The sequence below is a fragment of the Chiloscyllium plagiosum genome, unplaced genomic scaffold (assembly GCF_037043375.1).
Source record: "Chiloscyllium plagiosum isolate Xiang-an unplaced genomic scaffold, Cpla_swu_hap1 HiC_scaffold_36, whole genome shotgun sequence".
NCBI classification, from domain to species: Eukaryota; Metazoa; Chordata; class Chondrichthyes; order Orectolobiformes; family Hemiscylliidae; genus Chiloscyllium; species Chiloscyllium plagiosum.
Window position 1 is genome coordinate 15839535 of NW_028270174.1, and position 24235 is coordinate 15863769.

The 24235-nt window shown below is 41.4% G+C and overlaps 1 long non-coding RNA gene across 1 annotated transcript in view; it reads right to left on the reverse strand.

Annotated features, from left to right (window-relative positions):
• Window positions 1-2102: 2102 nt before the first annotated feature.
• Window positions 2103-24235, reverse strand: part of LOC148139904 (uncharacterized) — a 29830-nt gene continuing 7697 nt past the window's right edge. Inside the window, exon 2 of the long non-coding RNA XR_015753317.1 lies at window positions 2103-4752. This is a non-coding gene — a long non-coding RNA (uncharacterized LOC148139904). The remainder of the gene's footprint in view (window positions 4753-24235) is intronic.

The following is a 24235-nucleotide window of genomic DNA, read 5'->3' on the forward strand; positions in this document are numbered from 1 at the left end:
GGCTTGTTGTTTTCACATGCTGTGCAACTCAAATGTACTGCCATGCCACTAGGTGAGTTTTATTTTTTTATTAATGACAAGGACAATTAAGAGTAATTATCAGAATTGCTCACTAATGTATCAAAACCCAGAATGATCCATTCCTGTCATTTCTAAATAGCCATGAAGCAAAGTGCTTTCAACTTTGACCCATTTCTCTTTTTATATTCTAATAACTGTTTGACATGGTTACAAAAGCTAAATAACATAAACTATTTCCAACATGCATTCATTCAGACTGTAGACAAATTCTGCTTCTCTGCAGTAGCTCCAGTGTGAATGCGGCTAATGTATATTTTTAAGTTAATCAAACATGAATTCACGACAAACCTGTTTTGCACCGTATCTTGTGCAAAGGTACTAAGGCCACTTGTGCAAAGTAAATGGGTCTCGATTTATAGCGGTTTGATATTGATGAATCTCCTAAGTGCACTTACACTAAGTGCATCCAGTCCAGTGATTGGCATAATGGTTCACAGACCATAATGAATTTGATTTATGTGGTAATTTTCCTTAAATGAGCCCCTTTGTGCAGCTAAGTGAGCAGTGCTGAGCCGCAATGAATTTGTTACTGTGCTGATTTCTGCACAACATAATCATTCTGTAGCTGCATAAGGTCTTACAGACCACGTCAAATTAATTTGATTCTTCAGTTTCACTGCAAATGGTAACTTTACGCTGATTTGCTTATCATGCTGTGAGATTTATGAGGAAAGCTGACATTAAGACAGACAGGACTTGACAAAAGAAATAGTTCTAGGACTTGGGTGTCACTGGCAAATCTAACATTTATTGCTCAGCTTTAGATGCAACTGAGTAGCTTGTTATAATCCACTTTAGAAGGGACCTAACGATCAGCCATGGGTGGCCAAGTGATTACATTTATTTCTGAAGGTTGCATCACATGACAACCCATCCCCCCCCCCCCCCACCTCCGATAAAGTTCCAGCCATTAATCAGCCAACACATCCATCCTACGTTGATTGGAAAGTCAGAAGACTCATTACCCAATTGGAGTCAGCCAAACAGACATCCTCATCCCCCCGGCGCCACTAACTTTCAATATTTTTATACCTGACAAAGAGAAATAGGAGCAGGACTAGATCATTCAGCCTTGTAAGCCTTTCTCTGGTCAATGAGATCATGGCTGATCTGTAGCCTAACTCCACATACTTGCCTTTGGCTCTTATCTCTTCTTATCTTTGCTTAACAAAAATTTATCCATTTCAGATTGGAAGCTAGCAACTGATCCAGCATCCGCTGCCATTTGTGGAAAAGAGTTCCAAACATCTACCACCCTTTCTGTGTAGAAGTGCTTCCTAACATCTCTTCTGGGTGGACTGGCCCAGTAACTATGCCCCTAGTTTTAGAATCTCCAACCAATGGAAGTAATTCATCTTTATTCTAACCCTAACGCTGAAAAATCTTGAAGACTTTGATCAGATCTCCCCTTAACCTTCTGAACTCTAGAGAATATTGTTCTAATTTGTATCACCCCTCCTCATAACTTAACCCCTGAAGTCCAGGTAACTTGTTCAGGTGGGTTCTTGTAAACATATGTTGTATTTCTTCCAAGGCCAATATATCTTTCCGAAGGTGTGGTGTTTGAAGGAAATGACAAAGAAACCCATTCATCTTTAATCTCCATGATTTTGCCCCAGAATTTGCACACTGCAGGATCTGAGAGGTTGATCTTCAATTCCTAGAGTGTCCAGACCAATCCTGATAATTTGGAGCCCCTGACTGAGTTAGAACTAGAATCACATACAGGCTAGGCTCATTTTTCTTCCCTAAGGGACATAAACAAACCAGTTGGGGTTTGTGCGACAATCCAACAGCCTCAGAATCACTTCTACTGATGCAACAAAAAGTTATTTTTATGTAACACCTTTAACGTAATGAGCATTACACAGGAGTGTTATCAAATAAAATATGACATTGACTAACAAAAGGAAATACACTATTAGCTCAGATGACCCAAAGTTTAATCAACAAGGTTAGTTTTAGAACATTGTGAGAAACAAAAGCTCACTCACTTTAATAATTTCAGTCCGAGACAAATATCTGAATCCGCCATTTATTTATACACCTATAGGTGGGTGCCCTGTCTCATTACCAGGTAAGGTAATGACAAAATGCACACCAAATCCAACAAACTCTCGAAATTTATACAGTTTGAATCCCCATATTTTTCCTTATTCCATTGTTTGTTCCCTGCTTCGCTTACGTCACTCATTTCCTTAAGACTTATCCCACAACTTCTGTTTATCCTGTTTTGTCCGTGACAAACTCTTATCTCTGACTCCCATAAGGGTGTTTGACGTCAGTCTATTATAGGTTATTGATTAGGCATATCTTTTCTTCTATCAGCATCTATTTCCATCCAGAGGCCACTTTGACCTCTTTGATTAGGGTTTGTTCCTGTGTCCCCGTGTAAGGGGGAAACAGATGCTTTCCTGTTTGCCCATATATCCACCATTGTTCTGTATTCACGTCTCATGCTTTCTTTTTGCTGAATATGTATTTTCTCATTCCCATTCTGTATCAGAATTTATACTTGCAGAAATAACATTAATTCATTTATATCCCACAATTTCCCCTTTTTCTTTTCATTACTATCTGTTATCTTCTGCATTTTTGTCTCTTTTTTTTTTAAACATTGTTCCCAAAATTCGCAAGCATCATTTCAGAGATTTCATCCATCTTAGTCTCACTCATTTCCTTATTATTTAGTTGATAAAGTTCCTCTGTCTGATTCCCCTCAGGGGCATTCGTTTCATCAAGGCTGTTTCAATCAGCCTCTGGGTGAGCCCTCGTATACAGGGTATGACACAACAGCCAATGGCCACCAATACCCCGACTACTACTATCAGGGAAGTAAGGATAAAAACCACCACCCCCTTTCTCTGCTAAAATCATATCAAGGGCTATTCTATTTTCCCATGCTATCCTACTTGTCGCATCAAGCTGTTCTGATATTCCTTTAACCGCCTCTCTTGTATAATTTTATAAATCGCTGTTGATTATAAAAAATGTAATTTATCCAGTCTACATTTTTATTAATTGTTACCCACCAAAAGAGAGCTGACTCAAAGCCTGCTGCAATCTGGTTACGAGCTTTGAATTCAGGTACTCCCCTAGGGACTCCTACTGAATCAAGATAAATCCTGTCATCAAAAGAATTATCTAACAGTAATCTCTTACCCCTTCCCTTTTTCCCTACTATCTTTTCCTTCTCAAATGCCAGGGTAAATGGAATTGCCAATTGTACAATTGCGCATATCCCTCTCCAATCCGGAGGTAGGGTGGGTCTCAATATTTTTCCTCCACAGTACCACCACAGATCCGCTCGGGGAACCTTTAATGCTGAGTAGTTCCCTCCCTTCTCCGTTTCGGTAACATTCTTAATCTCTGTACATAATTTCAGCTCCCCCAAATCTCTCGACCGACTCGTACCTCGCTTGTGCACACATGACGTGTGATTTCCAACTGCGGCGGAAAATGTGGGGGGAACTTTTGCATCTTTCTCCTCCAAGGGAGGGAACATCAGAGATAGGGAGGTACAATTCCTATCATTCCATGCAGTCTCATCCTGATACAGGGCTATCATACATTTCATGCCCTTCCTGTCTCGCTTCCACCCGAGCGGAAAGGGAACCACTTGGGCCACTGGCCTACCGGAGGCATATGCATAGCAATTGCTTTTGTTCAGACTTTTTACAGTATACTTTACCCATTCAACCCAGGCATTTGCATCCCCGTACCCAGTCTCTATCTCGATGGTCTGTTTCAAATCCTTTACCTCTATAATTTTTACTACTGTAGGATCATTGGGAGGGGTGAAAGGTTGTATCTCATTACCCAGTAATTCTACCCATTTTTCCCTGTCCTATGCTAATTCGAAAACAACAGCCCACAAACTCCTTCCTATTTGCTTTCATTTCAATCCCAAATGTTTCATTTAATTGTACCTCATAAGTGCCACCTCCCAAAACCGCTCCGTGCCATGTGGTTTTTCTTATCGTTAAATATATGGGGTTACACTTTTTATCGGGACAATCGCGTGCTGGTCGGAAGGGGGTCCGGTGTATTGTGACAAGACCATTATACCAGGTACCATCCCCGAGGCCATCCCCATAGGACTTAAGATGTATCTCTGAGTTGTGGTATTGTCTCTGATTAGCTACATTCCCACAATTTACTAAGCTACATATATCAGTGTCTATTACTTGTGGATTGTCAGACTCAGGAACCATTAATAATACATATGAAAATGATATGTGACAAAATCCTAATACCAAGAGGGCTAGCATCATAACTCTAAGCATTCCCAGTATTCTGATCATTATGCTAAAACACAAAAAGGCTTAATATACAATCTTACAGAAATAATCCCGCGCCCGCATCGCCACTGTATAGTCCATTACTCAAAGTCTCTTTAGTCTGAGTTTCAGCGGGTCTTGCGTTGATTCGGCTGTCCAGACTTCTTCCTCAACTGGAGGGTCCACTGGCCCTTTGATCCGAGTATAATGAGTCCAGCCTTTTTCCGCCATCCTTATTGCCGTTTCGGTAGTCAAAAGAGCCTGATACGGCCCTTCCCAGTCTGGCTGCAGCTTAGTCTCTGTCCATGATTTTATTAAGACCCAATCTCCTGGCCGGATGGGATGAACAGCAAATTCAAGGGGCGGAGTCTGTGCCAATAGACCCTGTTTTCTGAGGAAAGATAAAGAGGAGGACAAGCCCAGTATATACTTCTTTAAAAACAAATCTTTAGTTTCGGGAATTGGCAATTCTCCCTGTGTTCCCAGATAAGGTAATTCAAATAAGATTTCATAGGGGGATAGTCCCAAATCTTTCCTCCGCCAAGGGACAAGCCCAAAAGGCATCCTTTAAATCTATCACACTAAACCATTTGTGATCATGAGGGATCTTACTTAATAACATGTAGGGGTTTGGCACTACTGGGTGCCTGACCTGCACTATCCGATTTAATGTTCTCAAATCCTGCACCAATCGATAAGTTCCATCAGATTTCCGCACTGGTAGAATTGGGGTATTATAAGGAGACATCCATGGCTCCAACAAACCATCTCTAATCAGTCCCTCAATTACTGGCTGCAGTCCTCGTTTACCTTCTATGGAAATAGGATATTGTCGCTCACAGACAACGTCCCCTTTCCGTTTTAAATTTATTAAAAGGGGAGGGATCTGTAGTTTTCCACGATTCCCTTCTCTAGCCCATACAATAGGGTCTATCTCTCTCTCTGCATCCTCTGTCAACATCGCCAGTTGTACAACTAATTCTTCTTCCTGAATTCCAATCTCCAGTCCTAAAAGGATAATTAAATCTCTCCCCAGTAAATTACTTCCTATATCAGGGATATACAGCAGTTCCCCTGTGATCCTATCCTTAGGACCTTCTATCATCATAGGTTCAAATACTGGAACAGTAAATCCTTCCCCTTTCACCCCCGAAACAGTAATTGACCGTGTTAACATTTCTACTTTCTTTGGTTTAAAATTCGGCGATGACCGTGCTGCCCCGTATCTACTAGGGAGATTACCTCCTCCCTACACGGTCCCACCTTCAAGTTTATCAAGGGTTCCTGGTGGGCCCCCGAGGGCAGGAACCCCTGACACCCCTATTCTTCATCATAATTCATAAGCGGAATTGCCTTTTTCTTCCCTTTGTAGATCAGGATACTCCCGCTTAAAATGCCCTATCTTTCCACAATAATAGCATCCTTCCTGTAGCGACTTCCATCTCTGCCCCTGTCGCTCAAACCCTCTATCAAATGTTCCCCCTTGTCCTCTCCCTCTTTACAAACACTTTCTGTGCCTCTCTCAACAATTCATCTCATGGTTTTTCGCTCCATCCTTCTATCTTCTGTATCTTTCTCTGTATGTCTGGCCATGCTCTTGTCACAAAATGTACTTTCAAAAGACCCTGTGCCACTGGGTCCTCAGGGTTCATTCCAGAGTATTTCCGCATTGAGTCCCTTAATCTTTGCAAGAAAGCTGAGGGAGTCTCATCTTTCTCCTGTCTAATTTCAAAGGCTTTAATCAAATTCTGTGACTTCGGAACTGCCTCTCTTATTCCTTTTAGAATCAGGTCTTTCAATTCCCTCATTTCTTCTCTATGCTCTGGGTTTTGGTTTTCCCACTGGGGGTTTCTGAGGGGAAACTTCATCTCTCCCTGTCCAGCATCCCCATCTCCAATCGGGTGTTCCCTGTCCCATATTTTAATGGCAGTTCCTCGTACAAGTCCCCTTTCCTCCCCAGTAAATAATATATTCAAAATAGACATTAATTCAGCCCAGGTATACAGACTGGGCCCCAAAAATTGAACAATTTGTTCAGACAACCCCACCGGATCCTCAACCAGGACCTCCATTTCCTTTTTAAATGTTCTGACCTCCCCACTGGTGAGGGGGGCACTTACAAACCAATGTCTTTGTCCCCTATGGGTACCTCCCAAAGGGGATAAGTCGTTACGTTTTTCCCCTTTTTCTTTTTTTTAAAGAAATATTGCAATATTTCTAGCTCCCCATAACTTCAAACACCAATTCATCAATTCATGCTTGACTAACCTTCAAAGCCTGTTCCTAACTTATAAATATATTTATATATATTTACGTTCATTTCTTCAGTATTTAATAGTCAAAATGCAAAATGCATACAGTTCCCAATTTTGCAATTCACTGTAATTACCCAGTTTTAGTCCTTTAATTTAGATCCAGAATTAGTTTTCTTAAATAGTCCTGACCAATCATTGCTCAATTACAATACTATAGGTCGTAAAATAATCAGAACTTGCCTTAAAAGAATTTGTCTACTCAAGTTTTTTAAAAAAAAACTTCTAATGCATGAACAATGGCTGAATCCAAGGTCACAGATATTAACCATAGAATTTTGCTTTTACTACAATCTAATGTTGAACTGAAACTTCAACTGTCCTCCATAAATCGCTTTTATGTAAAGATAAAAGAGATTAGTTAGAAACTGATAGTAAGGCAGTCATGATCTGTAAAAAGAACAGGAGTTATCATTCCTTTTTTTTTTCTTCATAATCACAATAGAATCCTTAACCTTAAAAGAAATCATGTTAAATTTCCATAACAAAAATCAGATTCAAAACAGTCCTGGAACTCAAGCTCCAGGGAATAAAACACAAACATTCAATCACCAACAAACAAATGTTCACTCAAACCAAATCACAAAGGGTTAAACTTCCTACCAGCTGTACAGCTCTTTTCATTCTCTCTCTCTCTCTCGCACATTGACATATAAATTCAGATATTCACAAACCCAGTCTTCGTCCGATCTGTACTTTGGCCAGAAGACAGCGGGACGAAGAATGGAGTCCTTAGTCCATACAAAGCAACAATATTTAATCATCTTTCTCCCTTGCACAAGTATTATTTTGCCAATTTCCACAACATCCTGCCCAAAGGACTTTCCGGAGGAATGTTGTAAGGGACCCCGCCTCCATTTCCATTGTCTTTTCCTTACTTTGTTTCCCCGGAGGCTTTTTCCTTACCCAAAGCGCAAGCCATATTGAGTTCCTTCGTTAGTCCCTTATTAACTACTAAAACTCAATCCCGGCCACCAAGGCAATACTTAAAAGTCAATTTTCTTACCTTGGTCTGTGCACAGAGTTGCCTGGCCCCTTTTATCACCGTGTCTTCTATCGAGCTCCTATCACTGTCTGATTCAGATGTCTCTCTTATAGGATTCACATCAGTCACCCAAGGGAGCAGACCAAACCGGGACACGAGACCGCTCCTCAATGGGGAACGGGACGCGTCTTCCCAGTGTCCAAGGCCAGCCACTCCCCCCGGTGATGGAAGAAAATCCCGGACACGAGCCCCCAATTGTGAGAAACAAAAGCTCACTCACTTTAATAATTTCAGTCCGAGACAAATATCTGAATCCGCCATTTATTTATACACCTATAGGTGGGTGCCCTGTCTCATTACCAGGTAAGGTAATGACAAAATGCACACCAAATCCAACAAACTCTCGAAATTTATACAGTTTGAATCCCCATATTTTTCCTTATTCCATTGTTTGTTCCCTGCTTCGCTTACGTCACTCATTTCCTTAAGACTTATCCCACAACTTCTGTTTATCCTGTTTTGTCCGTGACAAACTCTTATCTCTGACTCCCATAAGGGTGTTTGACGTCAGTCTATTATAGGTTATTGATTAGGCATATCTTTTCTTCTATCAGCATCTATTTCCATCCAGAGGCCACTTTGACCTCTTTGATTAGGGTTTGTTCCTGTGTCCCCGTGTAAGGGGGAAACAGATGCTTTCCTGTTTGCCCATATATCCACCATTGTTCTGTATTCACGTCTCATGCTTTCTTTTTGCTGAATATGTATTTTCTCATTCCCATTCTGTATCAGAATTTATACTTGCAGAAATAACATTAATTCATTTATATCCCACAACATAGAACATTACAGTGCAGTACAGGCTCTTCAACCCTCGATATTATGCTGACCTGTGGAACCAGTGTAAAGCCTATGTCTCCTCCACTATTCCATTTTCATCCATATGTTTATCCAATGACCATTTAAATGCCCTTAAAGTTGGCAAGCCTACTACTGTTGTGGGCAGGGCATTCCATGCCCTTACTACTCTCTGAGTAAAGAAACCACCTCTGACCACCTATGTCTATCACCCCTCAATTTAGAACTACGTCCCCTGTGCTAGCCATCATCATCCAAGAAAAAAGCTCTCACTGTCCACCCTATCTAACCCTCTAACTATCTTATATGTCTCAATTAATCCCCTCTCAACCTTCTTCTCACTAATGAAAACAGCCTTTGCTTTCCTTCTTGAAGGAGTGTCTTAAAGAAGGAAAGCAAAGGTAAGAAGCAGAGCAATAAAGTGAGGGAATGGCAGACTAGAGGCCTAGGGAACTGAAGTCACAGCCAGCTACAATGGGGCAATTAAAATCAGGGAGATTCAAGAGGCCAGACTTAGATACGTGCTGGTTATTCAGAGGTTTGTGGAACTGGAGGAAGGAAGATAAAGGAAGGTCAAGATCATGGAGGGATTTGAAGATACAGCTGAGAAGGTAAAAGTAAAATGTTATTTGACCCTCAGTGAGCCCAAGGGTAAAAGTGGAACGAGACTGTTGAAAGTTGGGATATCAATTTTATGCTTTCATATCTTTTTGGAAATAAAGTTCTCTAACTGTCATGATGATTTGAACCCATGAAACTCAATTAATATTCTTTGCCTCCACCATTATAAAGCTGATTGTCAGCCCACTCACTCCAAACCCAGCTTCCTTGGAGCAGTCTTTGTTCTCTTGGAATGGAACCTATGACCTCACCTGGGAAGAAGTGAGTGGTATGCACCCTTTCCAACAATTACCAGATCACTTCCACAACATCATTGTTAAAAATAAATAGGAGAAGGCCCTTAATCCTATGTGAGTAGCTAAGGTTCTTTAAGTTAGGAATCATTGTTGTAACTCTCCTTTGGACCATTTCCAAAGCCATTATATCATCCACCCTGTGTTGTCTTTAATCTCTTTATATATATATTTATAAAACACTGGATTAGCATCAGCTAGAGTATCATATCCATTTTATACATTCATTCATGGGATGAGAGCACAACTTGCTAGGCCAGCACTTGTTGCCCAGCCTAGAGGGCAGTTAAGAGTCAACCACATTGCTGTGGGTCTGGAGTCACATGTAGGCAAGACCAGGTAAGGATGACAGTTTCCTTCCCTAAAGGACATTATCGAACCAGATGGGTTTTTCCAAAAATCGACAATGGATTCATGGTCATTATTAGACTCTTAATTCCAGATTTTTATGCTACAGCGAGATACGAACATGGGTTCCAGAACATTACTGGGTTTATGGATTAACAGTCCAGCGAAAACCACTTTCGGAAGTGAAGGTTTTGGAGACAATATGGAAAAGCCTGACAAGAATTGTTCCAATGTTGGGAATTTCAGCTACATATGTAGATTGCAAAAAGTACAGCTGTTTTCCTAAGATAAGATGATTAAGGGGACATTTGATAGCAGTGTACAAGATCATGAGGGGTTTGAGCAGAATAGACAGGGAGAATCTGGTTCCTATTAGAAAAGGGCTGAGAACTAAATGAGACAGGTTTAAAAAGATTGGCAAAAGAATCAAAGGTGACATGAGAGAAAGTATTTTTATGTGATTTGATCTGGAAGGTTCTGTTTGGGAGGGTGGAGTAGGCAAATTCAAACATTGCTTTCAAAAGGAAATTGGATAAACCTCTGAATCTAGAATTATTGCAGGACTGGAGGTAAGGTCTGGAGAATGGGACTAAAGGAGTATTTCCACTAGACAGCAGGGGCCCAATGGGTTAAATGGCATCCTCCATTGCTGTATCAATTTTGTGAATTGATTTTATTGTGCACAAACAAAGCACATATATCATAATAGTATGGAGACAAGAAATTCATTTGAAAGTTAATCCTCAAGTGTTTCGACAAAACTGAGATTTACTCTGATGTTATTGTACTCCCTGGGAGTATTTTAACAGTATAAAGTCGGTCCTTGCAATTGGGCAATGCAATTGACAGCTGAGCCGATTTTTATTCTCATTGAAGTCACTTCTGGTTTTCGGTCCCATTTCATTGGCATCAGCAGAAGGAAGTCGATGGCTGTCAGGGGAATGTGAGAATGCGGAGTTTGAGACCAAAGTCAAATCTTATTGAACTATGGGGCAGGCTGATTAGCCTAATCCCACTCCTCCTTCTGTATGTTCATAGCAGCCTGCTAAGGAGACCATAGGACAGCTCACTGGCTGCAGAATTTAGGAAAACAGGAATTGTTCGGTTATCTAAACCTGAGTGACATCCAGTCATACCGTGATAACAGAAGCAGTGAAAGCTTTGTCAAATATAAAAGAAGAATGTTCACAATCAAAAGTAAAAATGGAAAATTAAACTGGCAATTAAAACAAAACAATAATTTTATACCCATCCTTTTAAGCTGAAGAAGTTAAGACTTATTTAGGTCAGAAATTTGGTTTTCAGTGAAGATGAATACGTGCAGCTATAAGTGGAACCAGTTATTTCAAGGCTAGATTTTTTTTCATTAGACAAAGCACCAACTACAAACATGCACGAATTTTAAAAGAAAATAAAAGCATGAAATTTTGGCTTTGTTTCGTTCATGTATAACTTGGTACAAAGTCTATGTTCTGAATTTAAAATGTTGTATGGATCCTGGACACTATTTCAACCTGAAATGAGCAGATTGCCTTGTTTAGAAAAGTTAGCCAGGCTAGGCCTATATGCTCTGGAGTTTAAAAGAAACAGAGGTGACTTAATTGAAGCATAAGATTCAGAGGGGACTTGATCAGGTGGATGCTGAAAGGATGTTTCCTGTAGTAGGAGTATCTAGAGTTAGGAGTCATAGTTTAAAAATAAGGGGTTGCCCATCTGAAACAGAGGTGAGGAAACTTTTATTTTCTCTCAAAGGGTTCAGAATCTTTGGAATTCTCTTCCTCAAGAGTCAGTGGGTACAGAAGCTTTAAATATTCTTAAGTCCAAAGTAGATAGATGCTTGATTACCAAGGGAATGGAAGTATGCAGGAATGAGGTTAAAATCAGGACAACCATAACCTTATTGAATGGCTGTGTGGTCTACTTTGTACCTTATTCATATATTCTTAATTCAAAGACAATCACTGTACTAATATAACACAAATCCCTACTCATGTGTTAGATTCTGCAATTAAGCTATTTTGGAACTGAGACAATAATATTGTTTTCAAAAGGGGTCTTACAGCAGCTCAATATAACCTAATGTTGGACAGCACGGTGGCTCAGTGGTTAGCACTGTTGTCTTACAGCACCAGATTCAATTCCTGCCTTGGGTGACTGTGTGGAGTTTGCACATTCTACCCCTGTGCGTGTGGGTTTCCTCCGGATGGTCCAGCTTCCTCCCACAATCCAAGATGTGCAGGTCAGGCAAATTAGCCATGCTAAATTGCTCATGCTAAATTGCTCATGGTGTTCAGGGATGTGTAGGTTAGATGCATTAGTCGGGGGTAAATGTAAATGCAATAGGGTAGGGTAATGGGTCTGGGTGTGATACTCTTCGGAGGATCGTTGTGGACTTGTTGGGCCAAATGGCCTGTTTCCACACTGCTGGGAATCCAATCTAATTCCATGAATATTTAAGATACACATTACTGTGATAGAGAACTGATGATTGTAGTGTTGGAAAGCAAATGTCAACCTTTGTAAATAATTGATCATGAGGGGTATAAAGCAGGGTTTCATTGCATTGGTCACGGTTCCATTGAAAACATATGCTTGTCCTTGAGATATAGAGCAGCACAGGACTTAGATGACAAAGAATAAGTAGGAAGCTTCTGAATGGGAAATAGGAAAATTCAACAATTTTCAAAACGATGATGGAAGCCAGGTCTGTCCTATAAGGAGAAATTGAAGAGACTAGCCGATAAGTTCCAGAAGAGTTTCAAAGAATGAAAGGTGCTCTTACTGAAACATACAAAATTCTGACAGGGTTTGAACAGTAGGTGCGGGAAGGATGCATTCCACCCAAGGGTGGAATCGAACAGAGGTCCCTGGTGCTGTGAGGCAGCAGTACTAACCATTGAACCACCAGGCCGACCCAGTTAATATTTTGGTGTTGACCAGTAAAGTTGTCACAGTGCCAGAGGGCCAAGGCTGCTCTCTTATTAGAGAGATGGCTGGTGGTGAATTTAACCTGAGGGTCACCACACCTCAGGTGAGGGTCAAGGTTAGGATGGTGGGATTTTCATGGTGGCATTAGTCTGTGTGGGGATTGAACCCACACTGTTGGTGTCACTCTACATCACAAACCAGCCATCCGAGCTAACCGATCCTCAGTCAATTGCACCTACCAGCAGCAAGTGAAAGGGAGAGAAACAGTCTGTGATCCGAGGAACTGTTAGCAGTGCAAGGTGTAACATTTATAACTGAGCTAGTAGCCTTGAGCTGCAGGAGACTGGGAGGCTTTCATAAAGACACCAGCTTGAGGAGGAGGGAGATGACAGTTGGATAAACATGACAGGCAGCAATTAGAGGATGGGTGAGTGTTGGGCGAGCCATTGGTGGTGGGGAGAGAAAGGAAAAAGTTCGGTCAACGTTCAGTGGGACAGGATATGTGGAAGCAACTGGAGGTGTTGGGACAGTGAGCGGAGAGGGGGTTTGAGTCAGGGTATAGATTGGAGTATGGTGGAGGAGAAACTGGGTGAGTGAGTGGGACTGAGTCAGATACACACCAGCCCCACCCATATCCTCCATCACCTCCCTCCACCTCAACCTATCTGCCAAAACTCAGGCTGAGAGGCAACTCACATCTGACTCCCACTTTCTGACAAATTCTGCCAAGATCAGTTTGGAATGTAGACACCAGACGTGAACAAAGGTCAATGTTAGTTCGGAGGAGAAAGTGAGGTCTGCAGATGCTGGAGATCAGAGCTGAAAATGTGTTGCTGGAAAAGCGCAGCAGGTCAGGCAGCATCCAGGGAACAGGAGAATCGACGTTTCGGGCATAAGCCCTTCTTCAGGAATGAGGAAAGTTTGTCCAGCAGGCTAAGATAAAAGGTAGGGAGGAGGGACTTGGGGGAGGGGCGTCGGAAATGTGATAGGTGGAAAGAGGTCAAGGTGAGGGTGATAGGTCAGACTGGGGTGGGGGCGAAGAGATCGGGAAGAAGATTGCAGGTTAGGAAGGCGGTGCTGAATTCGATGGATTAGACTGAGACAAGATGGGGGGAGGGGAAATGAGGAAACTGGTGAAATCCGAGTTCATCCCTTGTGGTTGGAGGGTTCCTAGGCGGAAGATGAGGCGCTCTTCCTCCAACCATCGTTTTGTTGTGGTCTGGCGATGGAGGAGTCCAAAGACCTGCATATCCTTGGTGGAGTGGGAGGGGGAATTGAAATGTTGAGCCACAGGGTGGTTGGGTTGGTTGGTCCGGGTGTCCCAGAGGTGTTGCCACAGGGTAGTTGGGTTGGCTACTTGTGGAGCGTTTCAGAGAACACCTCTGGGACACCCGGACCAACCAACCCATCCACCCTGTGGCTCAACATTTCAATTCCCCCTCCCACTCCACCAAGGATATGCAGGTCTTTGGACTCCTCCATCGCCAGACCAGAACAAAACGACAGTTGGAGGAAGAGCGCCTCATCTTCTGCCTAGGAACCCTCCAACCACAAGGGATGAACTCGGATTTCACCAGTTTCCTCATTTCCCCTCCCCCCATCTTGTCTCAGTCTAATCCATCAATTCAGCACCGCCTTCCTAACCTGCAATCTTCTTCCCGACCTCTCCGCCCCCACCCCAGTCTGACCTATCACCCTCACCTTGACCTCTTTCCACCTATCACATTTCCGACGCCCCTCCCCCAAGTCCCTCCTCCCTACCTTTTATCTTAGCCTGCTGGACAAACTTTCCTCATTCCTGAAGAAGGACTTATGCCCAAAACGTCGATTCTCCTGTTCCCTGGATGCTGCCTGACCTGTTGCGCTTTTCCAGCAACACATTTTCAGCTCAATGTTAGTTCGACCTAACTCCTTAGCTCAGCCCAATCCTAACTCCCTGCTCTGCTGATCAGGGTCTAATCCATCTCTCTCTAACTCTGCTTCTTAAATGAAAGGCAAAAGACAGGTTTTATTATTTAACTCAAATACTTGGCATTTTTACCAGCTTTATGATTAATTACTCATTCAAATGATAATTTCTGATTTTGGGGATTTTCTTTTATGCTGAAATTCGTATCGACTGCCCTGCAAACCCTTGCTTCCTGAAATTTTTTTCACTACCCACCCAATTGAGGGAAACATTGAAATATAGCCAACTTCCAATGCAAAAGGTAATAAATCTGATTTAGCCATTTCTGTCTTGTCATTTATGGGACTATACTTTGCACAAATTTGCTGTTGTATTTGCTTACATAACAACAGTAATTAAACTGCATAGCACATTCATTTGCTGCAAATCATTCCAGACTTCTTACGGACTTGAAAGACACAATCTGTTCTTTATTCTCCAACCATTCTTTGTTTTTCATCTTTAAACTGAAGTATTATCTTCCCACATTTCTTTTAAAACTCATAATCAAAATCCTAAATGAAAACTGGGTCAAAATGAGGACTTGCAAAGGTTATAATATTAATTATGCAATTTTTCTGTACCATAAAAGAATTTCACTATGCACAATTTAAGCCTTGCCTCGCCTGGATAGATATTTAGTTCTGATTTCTATGCAACTGTTTCCAAATTGAATCCATTTACAAGGCCTTAAATATCAGTCTTGCTTGTTCAAAACCTGGAAGACAGAATAGAAATGGTACTGAAGCAACGATTCGGCAGAGATGTGTAATGGAACACATTATATTTGGGCACCTAGAAAGAACAAGTTAAAAATAACAACGATGTATAGTATATAATATGCTTAAATCAATAGAGCTCCTGCCAATTTTATTTTAGAATTTAACATTGCTGCTTAAACTGTTCAATAATTTTTCCAAATGCATTTCAAACTGTGCATCCATTACTAAGTTATATTGCACCTACTAATTTTCTTTTTCCTGCTACAGTAGAATTCCTTTTTCCTTTTATCTATTTTGTACCTGATACATAAACAATGTTTCATCACTGTCTCAAGCCACTGACTAACACATTCATCTGCATTAATTATGTTAATTAATAAGTGTCACTACAATATATCAGAGACAAGAGGAGAGCCCTATATTACACTGAGCAAAGCATTGAGTAGAGGAGTTGAGAGGTCATGTTGAGGCTGTACAAAACAGTGGTGAGGCCACTTCTGGAATACTGCACTCAATTCTGGTCTTCCTGTTATAGGAAAGATGATGTGAAATTTGAAAGGGTTCAGGGATGTTGCTGGGCTTGGAAGGTTTGAGCTACAGGGAGAGGCTAAATAGGTTGTGGTTTTCCCTGCAGCATCAGAGGCTGAAGGGTGACCTTATACAAGTTTATAAAATCATGAAGTGTTTGGATAGAGTAAATAGACAAAGTCTTTTCCCAGGGTAGGAAAGTCCAAAACAAGAGGAGGTTGGTTTACGTTGAGAGGGGAAAGATTTGCAAGGGACCTGAGGGGGCAACGTTTTCACACAGAGGGTGGTTAATGCATGGAATGAGCTGCCAGAGGAAGTGACAGAGGCTGGGACAATTACAACATTTAAAAGGCATCTAGATGGATCCATGATTAGGAAGGGTTAAGAGGGATATGGGCCAAATACGGCACATGAGACTAGATTAATTTAGGATATCTGGTCAACATGGACGAGTTGGACCGAACAGTCTGTTTCCAAGCTGGACAGCTCTATGACTCTATGTATATAATATGTGTTTGGATGTATATGGAGGTTTATATGTGTGTAAATGTCTGCGTATGTCAGTGCATATTAATTTATTGTAAAACTATAGACAGACATGGCACAGGATAACAAGGAAGAGCCTGATACCATTACTGCACTGTTACTTCTTAACTTGTGAATAATATATTTTTCTCATAATAAAATTAGTGACAGAAATGTTCGTTGTTCACAATGCGCAAAATTTAAGGGGCATTTGGATGGGTATATGAATAGAAAGGGTTTGGAGGGATATGGGCTGGGTGCTGGCAGGTGGAACTAGATTGGGTTGGGATATCTGTTCGGCATGGACGGGTTGGACCGAAGGGTCTGTTTCCATGCTGTACATCTCTATGACATTATGACAGTAAACACATTCGCGGGTCATAGTACTATCGCATAAAAAAAAGGTCATAGGCAGAGGGAGGCTATTTAAGCCATAGTATCTGTGTCAGTTCTTTCTGAGGACTATCCAGTAAATAACTGCCTCCAACTCTTTCACCATGACCTTACAGATTTTTCCTTTCCAGGATTCCATTTAGAAAGTTACTATTGAATCTGCTTCCATCAATCTTTAGGTCAAAACAATAAGAAATCTCAATGTCTTATTAATAATTTGGGATTCCCTCCCATTGTTTCTGTGGGAGTGGAGGGGTTGGTGGTACAACTGTGGGTAAAGGGCTGTGTGGTTGATAGGTTTATCTTATATTATTTTATTTGGGAATTTGAATTCCAAAGTAGAGGCAAAAGGATTTTTAGTTTTCAGTTCCATGAAGGTGACGTGTTTTTCTTTTAAAAGGTCAGAAAGTCAGTGTATTTACTAAGAGTCAAAAAAAGCATTTCTAGGAAATTGTGTGATTTAAACTAAATGAACAGACAAGCTACCTGGTGAGAAAATGGCTGAAGTATTTACTAAGTTAACCATTTCTAGCCTATGAAGAAAGAAACAAAAGGCCAGGAAGCAGGTTCAGTTCCTCAGAAAAGATCCACATCAGCAGAAGATTAGTTTTGACAACCAACAGGTCATCAGAGCTGTAAAAAACGTCTTAAGCTGTATTTGTGGTCCAACTGGACAAGGTTGGAAAAAGCTTAGAGTTTTCCTTAGAAATTTGTGAGTAAGGTCAATGAGTTAATCTATGACTGTAGGCAGAACCTTCCCAGCTCGTGAATGTTGGGAATATTGTGGATATTGGAGTTGATGCTGGATTCTTTCAGGAATCACACTAGATTCCCCCACAGAACCTCTCATGAACCGTTCAAAGTTTATATTCAATGTTTTCTTTCACATCTTTCTCTTCAGGGTTCTGAGCCAAACCACCAGGGGCTATGACAGGTGAATGGAATGGGACAACTACACAGGTCCTTCAAAAATAAGCATAATATTCAGCTACGAGGCAGTGCCCTTAATCTGAGCATTCAGATGCACAGTTTAATCAGTTCACTGTTGTTGAATCAGCCCTCGAGTCTTGGTGCTCACTGCCTACGCCAGTGTTTAAATGATTGAAATAAATGCTCAGTGTGATTAATTGCTGCTAAAACATTGCAGGAACTGCCACTGCTGAAAGCAACTTACAAACTCAACATGACTTTAATCATAAGCTAGCTCATTTTTGAGTGATTCTGGAAAGAAAAAGTAATCATTGCTGAGTGAAAGCATTTCATTTCTACCTTGTTATTGTCAGTTTGCAAATCAGCAAGCTGAATCAGAATTTCTGAAGCAACCCCAGATACTTTAAAAGTGTAAAACCTTATTGGTCTTTTTAAAACAATATGTAGCAATTAGAAAAAAAGTCTGATAAAAGAAAAACAACTTGATTACAGCAGATTCAATGCAAATTCTTTTTAAGCTTAGACCAGCTTTTTTGCATCTGCCTCTTCAAGCAATTGTCCTCAGGTTAAGTCAGATGCTGAATTGACTTGGACTCAATCCATCACTAAACTACATTACAAGGGCATGAAAGAATTGCAACAACATTGAATCCAGAAGCTGTCCAAGTGAAAGCATTTAGTTATAAGAAGAGATTGGAGAAGATAGGATTGTGCTTCACAGTTAAGGAATGATTTAATAGCTGTTCACAACTATGAGTGGTATTGGTAGAGAAAATAGGGAGAAACCATTTCTACTGACTGGAGGGTTGATAATTGGAGAATACATTGAGACAATTAACCAAAAAATGACAGAAGATGATGAGAAGTATGTGAGGCAGCAGCTAGTTATGTTCGGGGCTGCGTTGCTGGAGACGGTAATGGGAGCAGATTCAAAGGTAACTTTCAAAAAAGGAATTGGATACATACTTGAAAAGGAAAATAATTAGGACCACGGAAAGGAGTTGGATGGGGTGAAATTATTTGGATGCTTATAGAGTCACAGAGTATAGAAACAGATCCTTCGGACCAACTAGTCCATGTCAAATATAATCCCAAACTAAACTAGTCCCATCTACCTGTTCCTAGTCCATATCCCTTCAAACCTTTCATATTCTCGCACTTACCTGAGTGTCTTTTAAATATCGTAACTGTGCCCACATCCACCACTTCCTCAGGAAGTTCTTTCCACACGCAAACCACCCTTTGTGAAAAATTAGCCCCTTGCATCTTTTTAAATTTCTCCCCTCTCACATGAAAAATGTGCCCCTTATCTTGAAATCCCCCATCCTAGGGAAAAGACACCTGTCATTACCCCTATCTGTACCCCTCATGATTTTATAAACCTCTTACAGGTCACCTCTGAAACTCCAGTGAAAAAAGTCCCAGCCTATCCATCCTTTCTTTATAACTCAAGCCTTCCATACCTGGCAACATCCTGGTAAATCTCTTCTGAGCCCTCTCCTTCCTATAACAAGGAGACCAGAACTGAACACAGTAAGTTTACAGTCATAGAGATGTACAGCACGGAAACAGACCCTTCAGTCCAACTCATCCATGCTGACCATTTGTTCTAAATTAATCTAGAGTAGAGTAGAGTAGATTTTATTTGTCATTTCTACCTTATACGACTGATACAGTAAAAAACGAGAAAGCGTTCTTCTAGGACCAAGGTGCTATATGGACAACACAAACTACACAATCATACACAGGGCTGCATAAAGTGCATAAGAAATGCAAAACATGCAAAATACAGTGCTATAAAAGAATGATAATTAATGGACGCTGTTCTATCAGCAATTCAAAGTCGTGCAAAGAATTTCAGATTGGAAAGAGTCCGATCATACAGTGTTAAGGAGCCTGATGGCCTGGGGGAAGAAACTGTTGCACAGTCTGGCCGTGAGAGACCAAATGCTCCAGTATCTTCTGACAGATGGCAGGAGGGAGAAGAGTTTGACTGAGGGGTGTGTGGGGTCTTCCACAATGCTCTTAGCCTTTTGGATGCAGTGTGTGGTGTAAATGTCTGTAATGGAGGGGAGAGAGACCCCGATGATCCTCTCAGCTGTCCTCACTATCCGTTGTAGTGTCTTACAATCCAAGACGGTGCAATTGCTGAACCAGGCAGTGATGCAGCAGCTCAGGGTACTCTCAGTGAACCCTCTGTAGAATGTGGTGAGGATGGGAGTTGGGAACTGGGCTTTCCTCAGCCTGCCCAGCAAGTGGAGACGCTGCTGGGCTTTCTTGGCTATGGAGCTGGTGTTGAGGGTCCAGGTGAGATGCTCCACTAGGTGTGCACCAAGAAATTTGGTGCTCTTCATGATCTCCATGGGGGAGCCATCTATGTCCAGCAGAGAGTGGTCGCACTGTGCCCTCCTGAAGTCAACAACCATCTCTTTCATCTTGTCCACGTTCAGAGACAGATTGTTGGCTCTGCCCCAGTCCGTTAGTCATTGTACCTCCTCTCTGTATGCTGACTCGTCATTCCTGCTGATGAGACCCACTACAGTCATATCATCAGTGAACTTGATGGTGTGATTCGACCTGTGCATCACTGCACAGTCGTGTGTCAGCACGGTGAACAGCAGTGGACTGAGCATACAGCCCTGGGGGGCCCTTGTGCCCATCTAGTTCCATTTGCCCCCATTTAGCCCACATCCCTCTAAACCCTTCTGATTCATATACCCATCCAGATGCCTTTTAAATGTTGTAATTGTACCAGCCTACACCACTTCCCCTGGCAGCTCATTCCATACAGGCAACACATTCTGCATGATAAAGTTGCCCATCAGGTCCCTTTTAACACTTTCCACTTAAGACTATTCCCTCTGGGCTTGGACTCTTCCACTTTAGGGAAAATATCTTGACTAAACATCCTATTCATTCCCCTCATGATTTTATAAACTTCAATAAGAGCGCCCCTCAGCCTTCAATGCTCCAGGGAAAATAGCCTCAGCCTATTCAGCCTCTCTCTATAGCTCAGATCCGCCAATCCTAGCAACCTCCTTGTAAATCTTTTTTGAACCCTTTCAGGTTTAACAACATCCTTCCTATAGCAGAGAGACCAGAATTGAATGAAGTATTCCAATTGTGGCCTAACTAAAGTGTTGTACAGCTGTAACATGATCTCTGAACTCCTATACTCAATGCATTTACCAATAAAGGCATTCACACCAAATGCCTTCTTCACTATCCAACTACTGTGATTCTGCTTTCAAGGAACTATAAACCTGCACTCCAAGGTTTCTTTGTTCAGCAACACTCCCCAGGACCTTACCATTAAGTGTATAAGTCCTGCCTGATTTGCTCTTCTTTCAAAGAACGAGAAGAGATAAGGAAAGGCTGGGCTGAATTGCATTCCACGGCGCTCTATGATTCTGTCTACAAGTGTCTTTAAAAATGTATTGCGAGCAGTGACCTTTATCACCACAAAATATGTTAAAACAAAGCTGCCGTCAACAGGTTATGGAATTAACAGACTGCAGAAAGCTCTTTGAAACTAACCTGTCTTACATTCGGCATCATCTTCCTCTACATTCAAACTAAACTAATACATTGTGTTTACTTAGTTTCAGTCCCCCCCATCCCCTCATGGCTAGGCTTGTGTGTCAAGGTCACTTGTTCATTATAACATTGCAGCTGACAGTGTTGCAGTTGGGTCCCATTTTTCCAACTGATGTCAGAATTCTGAAACTGTATTTTGGATCACTCACACAGAGGGTCGTTTTCAAACTTTATACTCAATGTCCAACTTATTATTAAATAAAATAACAAAAAAATACCAGTATGTTATATTAATCTCTCTTAGCAAGGTTAAATAAAATATAATATAACCCAAGCCAAGTCTTAACCCGAATGAGGAAGATGATTTTTTTTAAGGAGGGATTCAATACGAATCAAAAGTTGATGTGACCTGCTTTACAATGTTGATAATATCCAAAGAAGGAGTTATGTAACTGTTTTTCATAACCAGAGAACATCCCAAAGCACTTTAGAGCCAATGAAGTACTTCTGAATGTTGGAAATATAGCAGTTGGTTTGCTTTTATGATGTTGATTAAAGGACAAATATATGCAGAACCCTGGGGATTACACCTGCATACTTTTTCAATATAATGTGTGGGATATTTAATACCTTTCTTAGAGGGCAGAGGGGAATCTCAATTTAATTAATGCACCTCTGACTGTGCAGCATTTCCTAAGTACTGCACTGGAGCACCAGGCTGGAGTTCAGTGATTAGGTCCTTGATTGAGAGAATTAAATAATAACCGACTAATCCAGAGGTTTTAGTACTACTAACAACTACAGCTGACACTACAATGTGAATTACTGACACATCATGCTGGTTCCAGTCAATCATAAAGCAGCTCATGTTCAGTCCCAGCCCGAAAGAAAGACAGACTTACACTTTCATGACGCTTTTGATATATAGTTATAGAATCATAGAGCTGTATAGCACGGAAACAGATCCTTTGGTCCAACTCATTCCTGCCGACTAAATATCCTAAACTAATCTAGTCCCATTTGCCATGATTTGGCCCAAATCCCTCTCAGGTAAAAACAAGGACTGCAGATGCTGGAAACCAGAGTCGACATTAGAGTGGTTTCCAGCACCACTCCAATCTAGACCCAACTCCCTCTCAGCCCGTCCTATTGTTGGCCCTTAGATTCCTTTCTAATCTTTCCCTTTGCACCTTGAACCCATATCCTCTAGTTTTGGGCTCCACTACCCTGGGGAAAAGACCTTGACTATTCACCCTATCCACGCCCCTCATGATTTTATAAACCTTTGTTAGATCACCCCTCAGCCTCCAACACTCTTGGGAAAAAAAGCATCAGCCTATTCAGCCTCTCCTTATAGCTCAAACCTTCCAATCCCAGCAATATCCCTGTAAATCGTTTCTGAATGCTTTCCTTTTTAACAACATCTTTCCTATAGCAGGGACACCAAAATTAATGCAGTATTTTGAAAGTGGCCTAACCAATGTCCTGTACAGCTACAACATGACATCCCAACTCCTATACTCAATGCATTGATCAATGAAAGCAAGTATAACAAACGCCTTCCTCACTACTGTCTACCTGCAACTCCACTTTCAAGGAATTATGCACCTGCACCCCTAGAGCTCTGTGTTCAGCAATTCTCCCCAGGGCCCTACCATTAACTGTATATATTATGCCCTGATTTGCCTTACTAAAATGCAATACCTCACCCTTGTCTCAATAAAACATCATCTGCCACTCCTCAGCCCATTAACCCATCTGATCAAGGTCCTGTTATACTCTGAGATAACCTTCTTCACAGTCCAAGACATCACCAATTTAAGTGTTATCTGCAATCTTACTAACCATATCACACACACCCAATGACAAAAACAGAAATTGCTGGAAAAGCTCAGCAGGTCTGGTAGCATTTGTAAAGAGAAATCAGAGTTAACATTTTGGGTCTGGTGACCCTCCCACAGAACGCTGCAGTTCTTTCAGTTTTTACTAAGCATACCTGCTTTATTCACTTCCCAGTCATTTATATAAATGACAGAAAGAAACATTCCTGAGGACAGGGCGTAAAGCACATGTCACCAGCCAGACAGTAGGCAGGGAGTCAACTGGGTTTGTGAAAGCAGCAGAAGGGAGGGGTCAGGAGAATTTCGGTAAAAGGTTTTGTTGTTGGTGTTGATCATTTCTGGATTCTTCCCAAATTAGCGGAGAGGGCAGTAGACTCTCTTGTAATGTAGAGAAACACAGCCTGCAATTTGCTCAGAGTGAAGTCGGACAAACAGCAATGTAATAGTGCCCAGACAATCTGTGTTAGATGTTGGGTGTGGAATGGATGCTGACCAGGTCTCTCCAGCGCTTTCTCAGACTAATGCAGCGGGAATTTCTGCATCGAGGGAAGGCAGGGTTTTGGATTAAAGTCACATCCAAAATATGGGACCATCAACACAACAGCATTTTACCCAGATTATAGGCTGAAGCTTCTAAAGTTGGACTGCAATCACAACATCCTCTTTGCAAACATGTGTTTAGTGACAAACTGAAAATGTTATGTCAATCTTCCTCCTCTCTGAGCTGATTACATTTTGGCTGATCAGAAGAAACCTAAATGTCAAAAACTTGAGATAATGACAATTTAATGTTGCATTCTTGCTGCGATGGCCCTTAGTTGCCAGAATCTTTCTTGATGCCAAATATCAAATCCACAAGATGATCTGACCTTTCAGGCAAACTACATTGACAGTGAATAAGAAGCTGGCCTTAACGTATTAAAATTTATTGTTTCGATGTAAATGTTAATGGCAGTCGCAGAGAATACTTGTAAGCTGCCTCCACTTGGCAACCCGCCATGACATTTGTCAATGCAATTTATTTGTCACAATTTTGTCCATAAGGGAAACATATAAAGGATGATGATAATGGAATTATTTTTCTATTGTTTGTGAAGTGCAACCT